This window comes from Sminthopsis crassicaudata, chromosome X (assembly GCF_048593235.1).
Source record: "Sminthopsis crassicaudata isolate SCR6 chromosome X, ASM4859323v1, whole genome shotgun sequence".
NCBI classification, from domain to species: Eukaryota; Metazoa; Chordata; class Mammalia; order Dasyuromorphia; family Dasyuridae; genus Sminthopsis; species Sminthopsis crassicaudata.
The window spans coordinates 88511016-88525843 of NC_133623.1; the positions used below are offsets into that span (position 1 = coordinate 88511016).

The window sequence follows — 14828 nt, forward strand, 5'->3', positions numbered from 1 at the left end:
ATTCTTGGCATTCCAAAACACCTCAAGACAAACAATGGTCCTGCCTATACTAGTAAAAATTTTGCACAACTTTGCCTCACCTACAATATCACTTTACTGGCATCCCGTACTATCCTCCAGGGCAAGCCATTGTTGAAACATGCAATAAGGATATTAAGATCCTCCTTTACAAATAGAAAAAAAAAATGGGGAATAGAGAATAGGTTAAGAAGAAGATTGGATCAGGTAATATAAATCACAAAATTTTTGACATTAGACGATCAGGGATGTACTACTACACAAAAACATTTGGTGGGACAAAAGAACAGGTTGTTAGATGAATGAACAGGTTATTAGATGAATAACCAGATGTCACAGTAATGTGGAAAGATCCAAAAATGGGTGAGTGGGCTGGTCCAGTAAAATTGCTAATGCCGGGTCAAGGCTATACTTGTGTTCTTCCAGAAAATTCAGAACCGGTCTGGGCCCCAAGAGAAACATCTTTATGTGTCAACACACTAGCCTTGAAGCTGCTCAGTATCAAGGGAAAACCTTCAAGAAAGGACCAATGGAAAAAGAAAACAATAATATGATGGAGGAGAATGGGTGCTTTTGAGATGAAAGTATGATTGCTTTAGGATTTGCATGCCTTATCCACCTTGGATTAAACCTATCACTTGGTATGATCATTTGGCCCAGATAACTGTAAATGATACTGATTATCTTGGGGGAAAAACATACCACTCACATATTGTAAATATAAATAAGACTGTATCTATGTATCTTGTAGCAACAAAAGGCCCATTTCTCTAATAGTAATTTAACTGATAGTGGGAATAACATGTGGCATAGCCTTTTTTGTTAACAAAAAAGCTCAATTTTTTTGAACAAGTGCACTGGTGATCAGTGAAGAAATTGTTTTTAAATATTCATGCTCATAGATACATGTCCATGTCATGAACCCCTAGACCTTAGGGGTCCCATTTGTCCCATCACCAATGATACTACATGACACTTTTCTGAACAATGAAAAAAAAGAATGTATTGCTCACTTTAACATTACTAAATATGTTGGGAAGGGGGAGCCTAGGTTGTTTGTGTGGTCTGATACTTGAGGTGGTGTGTACAAAGGCTCCCTTATATATTATTTATATATATACATATACATATATATATATATATATATACATATACATACATATATATATGATAACAGAACCAGGAGGAATAGTGTTTGAGGATCTTTGGAGGGCCAGGGCAGCATTAGGCTCTATAATAACACAAACAAAAGTGTGGGAACAACAGTTAGCAACTAAAACTCATTATATACAGGCTTGTATAGGGTACCCTCAAATGTTTTTATATGATAATTTGTCAGTCTCAAAGTATCATAAACAGGTTTGTAATCTATCTTGTATTAATTGTACTCTATCCAGATGCATAGACCCTACTTCAGGACTGAAGTTTTAATTGTAGAACAACCCAGTTATGCCTTGTTTCCAACAAAAGGGTCATATAGGTGATAGTCTATAGACTATAGATAGAGATGAGACCTTTGATATAATAACTTGAGAAATAGAACTTTTAAAGATTTAGTGGTACTTAGTTGAAGGAATAATAGATGCAATTTCCATTACTGCTTCTTGCTCTATGTTGCCTTACAAACTTCTGTACAAACTGCTCAGTTTGCTAATAATTTAGCTCAGAACATGTCTGTGGCTTTACCTCAAATTGAAATAGATGCTCAGATGTCACAAAAGTTGGATGTTTTAGAGCAGCTGGTGATAGCATTATGAAGACATATACAACAATTAGAAATGCGTTTCAATTTGAAATGTGCTTATTGCTATACTTTTATCCGTGTGACTCCATCTGTGCATTCAAATTTCACTAATGTAACTATTGAACAAATATTAAATAAGCTCCAGGAGGCAATGGCACTCTGAAAATATTACGTGGGAAATTGGCCAATTATCCAAGATACAACATGAAATAGCCGATTCTCACATTGATGGTATTGACCCTCAAGATATTGCAAACTGCTAAATAGGATAAATCAACTTAATCTTTTAAAAAATACACAAGCTTGCTGTTGCCTTTTCTACCTTTTCTGTGTTTTGTATTAGTTTTGTGTTTCCTCCTTCCCTGTTTTCTAAGATATGCTTGCCACACTTTAGGTGAGATTTATGCACCTTACACAGAAGAAAGGTGGAGATGCTGAACGCCAGCTCTAAGAAGTCAGATGTTTCAGGCCAGTCCAGGTTTTCTCTGTAGCTTGTCCTCCATCCTATAACAGCATAACGCTTCTCTGTTCTGTCTCTTGAGAACAGAGTATACCCTGAAGATTACAGGGAAGTGAGGAAACAGTCAGGGTGACTCCTGAGAACGGTCACGGTGACTTCCGAGGTAATATTCTCATGAAAAATGCTTGTTATTGCTTTAATAAAAAAAATATAAACCCTTGTCCTCAGATTAATAAGTGGAGCTTGTTCATCACATCTCCCATCTGGCTCACATGATTCTTTCTCTCTTCACACTCAGATTTCATTAAGTCACAGCTGAGGGACACAGGTGTCCCTGGCAAGCCATCCACAGCACTGGACAAAAAGGTTCAAGAATGCATTCAACTAAGGAAACTCTAAGCCTCTCCCCAAGCAAAGGGCAAGCTCGACAGCAAAGAAAGAGTCAGGGAGCTCCATTATGATTATATAAGTAGTTTAACAATCAAAGGGATTATTTATATAGGGGCTGTCTGGGCTAGCCTTCAGATGATTCAATGGATCCCCACAAAGGTCCTGAAAAAGTCCCAGGGTAATTATAAAAAATCAAACAAAGGAAGGGTAAGCTATAAAGTATCATTGTATACATTAGTATAGTTTGGCTAATGTTTTGATTTACTTCTTGGGAACTGGTCTTGAATCCCAGGATCCAGGTAAAAGCCTAGAGAAGGTAGTTAGATGTTCACACACACAAAATTAGATGTTCACATACACAAAACCATGTGCTGGTCAGTTTGCATAAATTCCCTCCCTCACCCACACACAAAATTATTTGCTGGATACTCTGTCCTTGTAATGGCTTTCATCCTTTTTGGTATGGCTTTTACCCCAATAGGGAACCCATACATCTCAAAAGGAGCCCCATTTTCCACCATTGGAGTTCTTGTAATGGCTTTCACCAATGAGGACCCCACAACACCCTATTGTCTCTATTGACATTGCCATCGATCTAGTTAAAACTCTAATCACCTCATTCTTGCATTATTGCAATAGTCTTCTGGTTGCCTTTCCTACCTCAACAGTCTCTCTCCACTCCAGTTCACTTAACACAGGCCAGACCATTTCGCCCTTCCTCTCCCTTCCCCTCTTCAATTATCTCCAGGAGTTTCCTATTTCCTTCAGGATCAAATATCAAATTTGGTTTTTGGCTTTTAAAGTCCTTTATAACCTGTCCCCCTCAGAAAAGAAACAAATAATTGCAGTGTTAAGAACACTCTAGCCCTGGTTTGTTTAATTTGACATGTCAAAAAAAATAACTAGGTTATTGTAATTTTCTTGTAGGCATTTAAAGTAAAGTGATTTGTACATTTTTTAAACCCATGTCTATAAAGCAGTATATTTTAATGATGGTTTTATGTGTATTTTCTTTTTAAAAGAATTTTATAGACTACATGAAAATAACTATGAAAATGAAAACTGACATGAAAATAGAAAAAAAAAATAACCTGCACCCCTCCTAACTTTCCTGTCTTCTTACTCTTTAATTCCCTTACTGCACCCTAGGATACAGTGATATTGGATTCCTTGCTGTTCTTCACATGAAACATTCCACGTCTCAACTCTTATGAATTTTTTACTGGCTATTCCTCATTCCTAGAATACTCTTCCTCCTCACCTGCATTTCCTTGTTTCCTTCAAGTCTCAGCTAAATCTTCTACAAGAAACCTTTTCTAGTTTTTCTTATACCAGTATCTTCCTTTGGAGATTACTTCCAACTCATCTTTTCTATACACAGTTATTTTTTTTCCCATGGTCTTATTTTTCCATGATATTGTGAGGTCTTTGAAATCAGGAACTGTTTTTGCTTCCTTGTCTTTTCAGCACTTTTCACAGTCGCTGGCTGTAAAGGTCCTGTTCGTCTCTCAGTGGTAATCCTTCTCTGGGAGGAGGTTTGTTTTCTCTGTGAATCTTTTTCTCTGTCCTCTTCACTTGCAAATCCACGGGACATTTTCTCCTTGATCCAATCCAGAACTCCTCCTCCAGGCTGCAGTCCCAACTCTGGCCCAAACTCGACTCTCTCCTTGCTCAATGGTGTCTTCTTTTATCCTCCCAGAGAATGGGTGTGTGAGAACGCAAGGGCTTGTGGGAAAATTACTTCTACCAATGAACTTGCTCCTTTTAAACATGCAAGCTCCTCCCCAGAAATTCAAAGGGGTAAAACTCCCCTTAAAGGCTGGAACCAAAAGTGTGAACTAGAGAATTGATAAGTACTGACTTAGCACTTAGTAAGAACCTATCATCTCATTATCTCAGTAGCACTTAGTAAGAACCTAACAGCTGGCATATGTGGTGAGGGGGTTGCTCAATCATTTTCCATCATGTCTGACTCTTTGTGACCCTATTTAGAATTTTCTAGGTAAAGATGCTGGAATAGTTTTCCATTTCCTTCTCCAACTCATTTTTGCAAATGAGAAAACTGAGGCAAAGAGGGTTAAAGTAACTTGCCCAGGATCACACAGTTAGGAATTGTCTGAAGCCATGTTTGGACTCAGGTCCTCCAGTCTCCAGGCTAGCATTCTATCTACTGTGCCACCTAGCTGCCCAGCCAGTCATATAATAAACACTTAATAGTTGATTTATTGACTGAATATATCTTCAATCTTTACCATAGAATCTTTTTTAAAAGCTTATATACATATGTATTTATTTTTATTTTTTAATATTTTCCCAAATGTTTGTAAAAACAATGTTTAACTTTTCTTTTTTTAATTCTGAGTTACAAACTCTCTCTCTTCCTCCTTTCTTTCCCCCTTCACTGAGATGGTGAGCAATTTGATATAGGTTATACATGTTCAATTATGTAAAATATTTCCATATTACTCTTTTGTTTGTCCATTTTCAAAACAGATAATGACATCACAGGATGATGATTTGACTTGCCAGTGAATTGGATTTAAATGAGGCAGGATTGCACAAAGTTGCCAGCCTCACTCTTCCAGAATCTTTGAAGTCAGGATGACTGGCAATGGCTCATGACACAGTGGATGACTTTTCCTGATTAAGCTCTATGCACTCCACAGCATCTGCTTCAGCTACCTTCATGGCTATTGGAACAAATTGTTCTCATCTACTCATTTCACCAGGGGAAGTCTTGACATGCTTGTGTAGACACTTCCCTACATCACTGACAGGTTTGAAGATCACTGTTTACCCTCCGCCTGGTTTAGCTTATTTGCTGAGATAGTTTACCAAGGAGTGGGCAATGCAGCTGCTACAAATTCTTGGAGCCACAGTTTAGAGTGAAAGTGACAAATAGTATTCTTTGATCAGCATTCAAACTTCATTACTTTCTCTAGAAGTAGATAGTGTTTTGCATCATAAGTCCTTTGAAATTGTCTCATATCACTATATTCCTGAAAATAGCTAAATCATTCACAGTTGATCATTGTGCAATATTGTTGTTATTATGTACAATGTTCTCCTGGTTCTGTTCATTTCACTCTGCATCAGTTCATGGAAGTCATTCCAGGTTTTTCCAAAGCCATCCTACTCATCAATACTTATAGCACAATAGTATTCCATCACAATAACATACTGTAACTTGTTCAGCTATTCCCCCATTGATGGATATTCCCTCAAATTGTCACCATAAAAAGCTGTTATAAATTTTTTTTTGTACAAATAAGTCTTTTCTGTTTGTTTGTTTTTTAAAATTTCTTCAGGATACAGGCCTAGTAGTGGTATTGCTGGATCAAAGGGTATGCACAGTTTGATAACTTTTTGGGCATAGTCCCAAATTGCTCTCCAGAATAGTTAGATCATTTCACAACTCCATCAACAGTAATTAGTGTCCCGATTTACAAACAATTCCAACATTTATCATTTAACTTTTCTGTCATATTAACCAATCTGATAGGTGTGAAGTGGTACCTCAGAGTTGTTTTTTATTTACATTTTTCTAATCATTTGATATAGAACATTTTTCCATATTACTATACATAGCTTTGATTTCTTTGTCTGGAAACTTCTTATTCATATCTTTTGGCCATTTATTAAGCAGGGAATTGTTAGGTTCTTACTAAGTGCTAATGAGAGGCAGCTAGGTGGTGCAGTGGATAGAACACCAGCCCTGAATTCAGGAGGACCCGAGTTCAAATCTGGTCTCAGACACTTAACACGTCCTAGCTGTGTGACCCTGGGCAAGTCACTTAACCCCAGCCTCAGAAAAAAAAAGAAAAAAAAACTAAGTGCTAATGAGATAATGAGATGATAGGTTCTTACTAAGTGCTAAGTCAGTACTTAACAATTTCTAGTTCTGGCCTTTAAGGGGAGTTTTACCCCTTTGAACTTCTGGGGAGGAGCTTGCATGTTTAAAAGGAGCAAGTTCATTGGTAGAAGTAATTTTCCCACAAGCCCTTGTGTTATCCCACACCCATTCTCTGGGAGGATAAAAGAGGGCGGCACTCTGGAGAAGGAGGAGTCTACTCTAGGTCAGAGTTGGCGGCTCTCTACAGGAAGAAGAATCTGGCCGAGAGATTGAGTTGAGACAGCAGATCACAAAATGCTGGAACTCTGTCTTCCCAGAAATCAGCCAGAGTCAGGATCACTAAATGTCTTTATTCTTGATCTTTTATAGTCAAAGTCAGGGGATTAAATCTAGCAATCTCCACACATACCTTCCTCCCTCCAATGCCAAGAAAAACTTGGAAAGACATGAAATAATTAAGAATGAGATGCGCAGAATCAAGAGAACATTCTATACAGTAAAAGCAATATTGTTTTAAAAATAACTTTGAGTAAGTAATTTTGAGAATGATAAAAACCCAAATTAATTATAAAGGACATATGAAGGAAGATGTTATCTGCCTCTAGAGAAAGAATTGATAATAGAAGTATATAAATTATTCCTTCCTTCCTTCCTTCCTTCCTTCCTTCCTTCCTTCCTTCCTTCCTTCCTTCCTTCCTTCCTTCCTTCCTTCCTTCCTTCCTTCCTTCCTTCCTTCCTTCCTTCCTTCCTTCCTTCCTTCCTTCCTTCCTTCCTTCCTTCCTTCCTTCCTTCCTTGTAAAGGGCTAGAACTGAGCAAATGCACTTGGGGAATGGAGCATGTGAGACTAATTGCCAATTGGATGGTTCTTTATTAACTTGTTTGAAGGTTGATTCTCCCCAACTATTCTGTGCTGACTTGATTGGTGGGACAAAGAGGGGGAAGTGACTGTGGGGGGGGGGGTAGGAGAAGGAAGAGGAAATTGAGACACTCTCTCTGTCTCTCTTGTGGCGTTAGAGGGAGGAAGGTGTGTGTAGATAGAGATTGCTAGATTTAATCCCCTGACTTTGACCGTAAAAGATCAAGAATAAATACATTTAGTGATCCTGACTCTGGATGATTTCTGGGAAGACAGAGTTCCAGCAGGGAATAATTTGTATTCTTATAAATTTGACACCATTTTCTATATACTTGAGAAATGAGGCCTTTACCAGAGAAATTTGCTATAAAATTTCACCCCAGCTTTCTGCTTTCCTTCTAATCTTGGCTACATTAATTTTGTTTGTGCAAAATTTTTAAATTAAATATAAAATTATCCTTCATGTTTTTTTCTTATTAATTTTTTGATATCATGACTTTTTTCTTCCACATGAATTTTGTTATAATTTTTTCTATCTTTATAAAATAATTTTTCACAGTTTGGTAAGGTACTAAATAAGTAAATTAGGCTGTGGGAAAACTGGGACACTAATGCATTGTTGGTGGAGTTGTGAAAGAATCCAACCATTCTGGAGAGCAATCTGGAATTATGCCCAAAAAGTTATCAAAATGTGCATACTCTTTGACCCAGCCATGCTACTACTGGGCTTATATCCCAAGGAAATACTAAAGAAGGGAAAGGGACCTGTATGTGCCAAAATGTTTGTGGCAGCCCTTTTCATAGTGGCTAGAAGCTGGAAGATGAATGGATGTCCATCAATTGGAGAATGGTTGGGTAAATTATGGTATATGAATGTTATGGAATATTATTGTTCTATAAGAAATGACCAACAGGAGAAATACAGAGAGGCTTGGAGAGACTTACATCAAGTGATGCTGAGTGAAACGAGCAGAACCAGAAGATCATTATACACTTCAACAATGATACTGTACGAGGATGTATGCTGATGGAAGTGGATATCTTCAACATAGAGAAGAGCTAATCCAATTCCAATTGATTAATGATGGACAGAATCAGTTACATCCAGAAAAGGAACACTGGGAAATGAATGTAAACTGTTATTTTTACCTTTGGAATCCAATTCTTCCTGTGCAACAAGAAATTCGGTTCTACACACATATATTGTATCTAGAATATACTGTAATATATTTAACATATATAAGACTGCCTGCCATCTGGGGGAGGGGGTTGGGGGAGGAAGGGAAAAAATCTGAATAGAAGTAAGTGCAAGGGATAATGTTGTAAAAAAAATTACCCATGCATATGTACTGTCAAAAAAAAAAAAAAGTTATAATTAATAAATAAATAAATAAATAGATAAATAAATAAATAAATAAATAAGTTTAGGTAGAATTGTCATCTTTATTATATTGTCTCAGGCCAGCCCATGGGTTATTAATATTTTACCATTATTTAGATCTGACTATAATTGTGTGAAGTATTTTGTAACAGTATCCATATAGTTCTTGAGTTTGTCTTGCCAGGCAAACTTCCAAGTATTTTATATTGTCTACCATCATTTTAAATATAATTTCTCCTTCAATCTCTTGATAAAAAGGTGATTAAAGAGAGGGCATAGTGGGGAAGGGAGTGGGCAGTACCAAAACACTTTTGAGGAGCAACAAGGTGAAAGGAGAGAGAAAATAAATGGGGTGGGGGAATATAGTTAGCAATAGTTAACAGTAATAGTTAACAAGTTAATAGTAAAAAGAATTTCAAAGAAAGTTTCTCTGATAAGGCCTCATTTCTCAAACATAGAGGAAACAGTCAAATTTTACTAAAAATTAAGAGCCATGCCTCAAATGATAAATGATCAAAATATATGATCTATGCCAAAGGTCTATAAATTCATGAATATCATTTGACCTAACAAAACCACTATTAGGCATGAATATCAGGAGATTTTAAAAAGGAAAAATGACCTGTATGTACAAAAATATTCATAGCAGCTCTATTAGAGCAAAAAAATTTGAAATTGAGGGGATGCCCATCAACTGAGGAGTAGTTCCAATAGCTATGAAGATAGCTGAAGCAGATGCTGTGGAGTGCATAGAGCTTAATCAGGAAAAGTCATCCACTGCATCATGAGCCACTGCCAGTCATCCTGACTTCAAAGATTCTGGAAGAGTGAGGCTGGCAACTTTGTGCAATCCTGCCTCATTTAAATCCAATTCACTGGCAAGTCAAATCATCATCCTGTGATGTCATTGATCTGTTTTGAAAATGGACAAACAAGAAGAGTAATATGGAAATATTTTACATGATTGAACATGTATAACCTATATCAAATTGCTCACCATCTCAGTGAAGGGGGAAAGAAAGGAGGAAGAGGGATGCCCATCAATACACTGGTATGTGTTTGTGATAGAATATTATTGTTCTATTGGAAATGATAAGTAAGATGTTCTCAAAAAACGACAGCAACAACTCAACAACAACCTGGAAAGTACTCCATAAATTCAAGCAAAGTGAAATGTAGTTTATACAAAGTAATAGCAATGTTCTGGGATGAGTAGCTGTGAATGACTTTGCTATTCTCAATAGTAAATAGTAATAGTAAATCCACGACTACTCTGAAGGACTTAAATGATGAAAAATCCTATGCATACCCAGAGAAGAAACTAAATGTGCCTGAATACAGATTGAAGTATTCTTTATTTCTCTTTTTTTTTCATTCAACTTTTCTTAAGGGTTTTTATTTTCATTATGGTGGGAAATCTATGTTTTCTTTCATAGCTTGTCTTTCATGGAAATGTTTTCCATAACTTCACATGTGGTTTCTTAATCGTGGGTGGAGATAAGGGAAAGAAACTAGAACTCAAAAAATTAAAAAACAAATGTTAAAAAATGTTTTGAATGTAGCTGGGGAAAAACATAAAATAAATAAAAAATTTAAATGATTTTTAAAAATAGGAATGAGTATTGAATTTTGTTCAAAGCTTTTTTTAAATATCTATTGAGGTAATCTATGGCTTTTATTTTTTGTTATTGATGTGGTCAGTTATGCTGAGAGTTTTTCTAATATTGAACTAGGCCTGCATTGTTGGTATAACTTTTACTTGGTCATTAGTGTATATTCCTTTTGAGAAATTGCTCTAATCTCCTTGCTATTGCTTTACAACAATTTTGCATCAATAGCCTTCAGGGGGAATATATTTGTAGTTTTCTTTCTCTGTTTTGGCCCTTACTGATTTAAGTATCAGCACAGTATTTTGCTACAAAAGGAATTTGGTAGGATTTCTTCTTTGCTTATTTTCCCTTATATAATATTGAATTAATTATTTTTAAAAGTTTGGTAGAATAAACTTGTGAATTAATCTAGCCCTAGGGATTTATTTTTAGGAAGTTCATTGATGGCTTGTTCAATTTCTTTTTCTAGGATAGTTATTTAAATAAATAAAATAATTCCCTTTTCTCTTACTCTGGGCAATTTATATTTTTGTAACTGCTCATCCATTTTACTTAAATTATCAGATTTATTGGCATTTAATTGGTCAAAATACCTCCTAAGAATTGCTTTAATATCATCTTCATTTGTGGTGAATTCACCCTTTTCATTTTTGATATTGGTAATGTAGTTTTCTTTTTTAATCAATTTAACCAATGGCTTATCTATTTTATTGTGGTTTTCCCTCCTATAAAACCAAATCCTAGTTTTGTGGTATCATGGTTTTCTTATACTCAATTTTATTAATCTCTCCTTTGATTTTTCAGAATTTTCAATTTGGTGTTTAATTGGGAATTTTGAATTTGTTCTTTTTCTAGTTTGTTGGTGGTGGTGTTGTTGCATTCCCAGCTCATTGACCTGCTCTTTCTCTATTTTTTTGATTTAAGCTCTTGGATGTACAAAACTTCTCATTAGTACTGCTTTGACTACATCCAATAAATTTTGGCATGTAGTCTTATTGTTGTTATTCTTTTTAATAAAATTATTATTTCTATGATGTTAATTGATTCACTCATTAAGTTATGTCACAGTTCTTTTTTATTGTCCTGATTCAGTTTCCCTAATTATTCTGACTCAGTCCTGCCTCGGTTTCCCTGCTTCTCAGTTCTGTAAAACCTCCCCTCTCTTCTTATCAGAATACTTGATAAGGATAAAAGATCTTATCTTTTAGAATATCATAATGCCTCTCCCCATCCCAAGCTATTGGAATATCAGATACTGTCTTATCAAGATGCCTCTCCCATGTCCAGGGTGCCTCCCCCTGATTATGTCATCCTATCTCCAGGTGGCTCACCTCACCCTGTCAGAACCCCTTTCCCACTCTCAGTACCCTGACTCCACCCCTGCCTCAGTCTACCCTCAGCGTCTGAGCCACATGTATATATGTCATTGAGAACTCTGATTGTTGGCTGGATTCTTGGATTCTCATTCAGTCCTGGGACCAAACAATGGATCCATTTAATAAAATATTAAATACTTTCTAATCTTTATCTTGCTCAGTTTCTCCAGCATTATTAGGAACAGATTATTTAATTTACAATTAATTTTTCTTCTATCTTTATATGAATTTAATTGAATGTAATTTTATTGCATTATAATCTTCTAAAGAGGAAGCATTTAATATTTTTGCTTTTCTGCATTTGTTTGTGACTTTTTTAGGCCTAATACATGGCCAGTTTTTATATAGGTACCATGTACTGCTGAGAAAAAGATATATTTCTTTCTATTTATATTCAGTTTTCTCCAGAGGTCTATTTTATATATAACTTTTCTAAAGTTCTATTAATCTCCTTTCTTTCTTGTTTATTTTTTGATTAAACTTATCTAGCTCTGAGAGGAGAAAGTTGAAGTCCCTTACTAGTACTGTTTTACTGTGTATTTCCTCCTGTGAAAAATCTGGATATTATTCCACCCATGTATATTTAGTTTTGATATTACTTCACTGTTCATATTACCTTTTAGCAAGATATAGTTTCCTAATAAGAGTTAATTTTTATTTTGTTTTCTCTGAGATTATGATTGTTACACCTGCTTTTTTTTTTTTAAACTTAAGATGAAGCATACCTGCTTTTGTTCCAGCCCCTTACTTTTATTCTCTATGTGGCTCTCTACTTCAAATATGTTTCTTGTAAACAACATATTGTAGGATTCTGGTTTTTAATCCACTCTGCTGTCTGCTTCCATTTTTTGGTGAGTTCATCATTTTTAAGTTAACATTTATGATTACTGTGTATTTCTCTACATCCTGTTTTCCCTTTGTTCACCCGATCCTTCCTCAAAAGTGTTTTTCTTTTGATCACTGCCTCTCCCAATCCTCCCTCCCTTCTGTCAGTTCTCCTCTTATCCCCCTCACCTCCTACTGATGAAGGGAACCCCAAACCTCTTTCTCTTTTTCTGTCTCTCTGACTTTGGGAATGAGCCAGGAGGTAGAGCACTTGAAGCTCCTTGAGGGAGAGATTTTCCTTCAATCCTGCCTTAACGAGAGAATGCCCCAGGGAATCAGATATAGTGGTTTATCTAGGTGGGTCTGGTTGAGTCCTGAGCTAAAGAATTCCAACTCTATTCAATTGAAGATCTTCTATTCAATTCAATTCAAACTGTACCCAGCCCCATCAAGAGCAACCCCTAGCTTGTAGCCAAGGCTTATAAAAAGAGCCAATCTTAAACCATCTCTTTGCAAAGAAGCTAAAATGCCAAGGAAACTCTCTTTCTTCCTGGCACAGAAAACTCTGTCCACTGCTATATTCTCTTCCAGTGCTACCCTCTCTATCTCCCTCACCTATTTCCCTAATGAGACTTTATGCCTCTTTGTCAGGATTTCTCTACTAGAAACTGTGCTTCCCTGTAGGGACCTTGCCACTAAGAAATTCAGCCTTTCTATTTATGCATAGCAAAGGCTGACTTCCCAATGCCAATAATAAACCTCTTATCAGTCTAGTTTTTTCGGGTTTGTAAATTCCTTTACAAAGAACCTCTGTGCTGCCAGAAAGGGGGGGGGGTTCCCACAACTCCCTACCCTTGCACCGAATCCCAAGGGGGTGTAGGGGAGCCAAACCTCTCCACTTGGTTCCCTGAACCCCAAACCTGCCACTAGACCTTATCATTTAAATCCCTGACCACCAGAAATTCTAATCTCATTTTGGTTCCCTGAATCTAATCTCATCATTTGGTTCCCTGACAACCCTAAATCTAGGCCTTGTCATATTTCCTGACCAAAGGGAACCCCAAAACTTAAACCTCATCACTACTTCTGATGAGGTTTAGATTTGGGGTACCCAAATGAAATTAGGGTTCCTGGTGGTCAGGGAGTTAAATGAGGAATAGTAGCAGGTTTGGGGTTCAGGGAGTTAAATAGAGCTCCCTGCAACTCCTTTGGATTTGGTGCAAGGGTAGGGAGTTCTGGGGAACTCCCTTCTGGAAGCACAAGGGGTCCCCTGTAAAGGAATTTACAGACCCGAAAACCTAGACTGATAAAAAAGGTTTATTATGGGGATTGGAAGTAAGGTTAAAATCTAGTTAAGGAAATAGGTAAGGGTAAAGAGAAGCTAGTACTGGAAACAGTATTCCAGTGGGCAGAAACCCTTGGTATGCCAGGAGTAGGGTTGGCATGTTTGGAACCTCTGCAAAGAGAGGATTTTAGTTTGGTTCTTTTTATAATGAGAGATTTAGTTAAAGGGAGCCCATGGGTGGAGTACCAAATTGGCTCAGATCTGATGGGGGCAATGAGAGTATAAGTTGGCTCACGTCCTGCGGGGGCTGGGACAAGCCTGGATCTCTTATTGGAATTCAAAGGGGTGCTTTTGCCCAGGATTTGTGAATCAAAGGTCTTAGCTTCCTGAATTGATAATGCATCAGCCAGGGTGGGCTGGGAATCAGAAAGGAATAAATCAATCTGAAAGGAATAGTTTCTTAAAGGGACCACAACCCACTTCATTTCCATATAGGGTTAGATAAATTTATATATCCAATTGAGTGTGAATGTTTATTTTCACTTTGAGCCAGTTCTGATGAGAGCAAGATTCATATGTTCACCCTTCAACTTCCCCATTTTACCCTCCACCTAAAAGCTCTTTCTTGCCTCTTTTATGTGAGATAAATTTATCCCATTTCATTTTTCCTTCTCCTTTTCCCCAGTGCACCATTTTCCTCACCCATTAATTTTGTCTTTTTGGATTTCATCTCATCATAGTCAACTCACATCCATGCCCTTTGTCTATGTATCCTCCATCTAACTGCCCTAATAGTAATAAAGTTAAGAGCTACAAGTATCATCTTCCCCTATAGGAATGTAAACTAAACTTATTGAATCCCTTATATTTTCTTTTCTGTTTACATTTTTATTCTCTTGAGTCTTGTATTTGGAAATAAATTTTCTGTTCCACTCTTGTCTTTTCATTAAGCATACTTGAAAGTCTTTTATTCCATTAAATGTGCATTTTTCCCCCTGAAGAATTATGCTCAGTTTCACTGTGTAGGTC

The 14828-nt window shown here is 36.7% G+C and overlaps 1 long non-coding RNA gene across 1 annotated transcript in view; it reads right to left on the minus strand.

The window, feature by feature from the left end:
• Window positions 1–14828, minus strand: part of LOC141548883 (uncharacterized) — an 80123-nt gene that overhangs the window by 6895 nt on the left and 58400 nt on the right. The window contains exon 3 of the long non-coding RNA XR_012484141.1: window positions 81–164. This is a non-coding gene — a long non-coding RNA (uncharacterized LOC141548883). The remainder of the gene's footprint in view (window positions 1–80; window positions 165–14828) is intronic.